The sequence below is a fragment of the Corvus hawaiiensis genome, chromosome 26 (genome assembly GCF_020740725.1).
Source record: "Corvus hawaiiensis isolate bCorHaw1 chromosome 26, bCorHaw1.pri.cur, whole genome shotgun sequence".
NCBI lineage: Eukaryota > Metazoa > Chordata > Aves > Passeriformes > Corvidae > Corvus > Corvus hawaiiensis.
In genome coordinates, this window is record NC_063238.1 from 43642757 (window position 1) to 43644678 (window position 1922).

The window sequence follows — 1922 nt, forward strand, 5'->3', positions numbered from 1 at the left end:
TGAGAAAACTCTGAAGTCTCCAACTTCAAAAGTTCCTCTTCCTCTGGATTCTGGAGTGAATCCGGAGGAGACCATGGAGATGTTCCAAGGGCTGGAGCCCCTCTGCTCTGGAGCCAGGCTGGGAGAGCTGGGGATGTTCAACTTGGAGAAGGCTCCAGGGAGACCTTAGAGCCCCTTCCAGTGCCTAAAGGGGCTCCAAGAGAGTTGAAGAGGGACTTGGGACAAGGGATGAAGTGACAGGAAAAGGGGGAATGGCTTTAAATTGACAAAAGACAGGGATGGACTGAATATTAGGAAGAAATTCCTGGCTGAGAGGGTGGTGAGGCCTTGGCAGAGGTTGCCCAGAGAAACTGTGGCTGCCCCATCCCTGGAAGTGTTCAAGGCCAGGTTGGATGGGGCTTGGATCAACCTGGTCTAGCAGAAGGTGTCCAGGGGGTGGAACTGGTCCTTTAAAGTCCTTTCCATCCCAAACCATTCCATGTTTCCATGAAGACCAGCTTGGCCAGGTGTTACTACTGCAAACGTGGCTGCAAGAATAATTCCAGTCCTGGGTTTTTATCCACCACAGCCATTCTCATTCAAAGACCTTTGATAATTGTTGACCTTTTTGGTGTCTGGTAGTTGATGTTTGGGCCAGGTGTTTAAACACTAAAAAGAGGCAAGTGTCCACTGAGCCAGTTTGAATGGTAAAAGTTTGAAAGCTCATTGTGTTCCAACAGGTTTTGGGAAAATCTGAGCCTCAGCAGAGCTGAAGTAGCTCAGCTGGGAGAGCGTTAGACTGAAGATCTAAAGGTCCCTGGTTCAATCCCGGGCTTCAGCAGCCTTTTCCTGCAATTTTGTGGGCCCAGGGCTGGGCTTTCCAGTACAAGAGAGAGACCTGGACATCCCGGACAGATCCAGCCAAGGGCCAGCAGGACTGGAAAGGACTGGAGGGGACTGGAGCATCTCTGGTGTGGGGAAAGGATGAGGAACTGGGACTGCTGGCCTTGAGAGAGTGTGGAATTCCCCTTCTTGACATATTCCCAAGTGACCTGGAAGTGGTCCTGGAGGAGTGGCTGTGGGTTCTGCTTGAGCAGGGACCTCCATGAGGTCCCTTTGGACCTCAACCAGTCTGAGCCTGTGACACAGGGACAGGGTTTTACAATTCAACTTTTTCAGCAAAAAAAGTGAGATAAAGGGATTTTTGTTCCTTCCACTGCCTGTTCCCAGTCCTATGCTATGGACTGCCCTGAGAAGAGGTAGAAAGGTTGACCCTGGCTTTTATTTGGTGCTCTTTTTTGGGGTGTAATGGCAAGGCTGTAATGGCAAGCAGGAAATCAAAACTCTTTTTTTGGGAAAAAGAAAAAACACCCTACCCAAGAGAGTGATTTTTAGCATCAATCACAACTGACCTTGAAGCAGCCCCTCTCCCTGAAATTTGTATTTTCCAGGTTGAAGAGTTCCAGTGTGTTTACCTGTTGTTTATAGGGAAACAAATCCCAATATCAGAGCTGAATTAGCTCAGCTGGGAGAGCATTAGACCGAAGATCTAAAGGTCCCTGGTTCAGTCCTGGGTTTCAGCAATGTTTTAGGAGTTGGAATCAATGACGCATCCCTGGAAGGATGCTCTGGCTTAGTTGACAAGGATGTGATGAGTCAAAGTTTGGACTCTATCTTGGAATCTTTTGCTGTCTTAATGGTTCTGTGATTTCATCCTTGTGGATCCCTTCCAGGTCAAAGCATTCCATGACTCTCCAATGAAGTTTTCTACTTTTTCTGGACCATTTCCTATTTTTACCCTAACCTTTATCAAATGATGGTGTTCAGTGTGCAGACACCCCACCAAACTGAGTAACTCTGCTTTCTGTTTGTTCCTCTGTCCCTTTCTAATTCCTGTTCCATGGAGTGCTTCAGGCAAACACCAAAGACAGGACATGAAATGC

The 1922-nt window shown here is 47.8% G+C and overlaps 1 non-coding gene across 1 annotated transcript; it reads left to right on the forward strand.

Moving 5' to 3' along the window:
• Nucleotides 1-747: 747 nt before the first annotated feature.
• On the forward strand, nt 748-820 carry TRNAF-GAA. The gene has a single exon. It is a non-coding gene; the product is annotated as a tRNA-Phe (tRNA).
• Nucleotides 821-1922: the final 1102 nt, after the last annotated feature.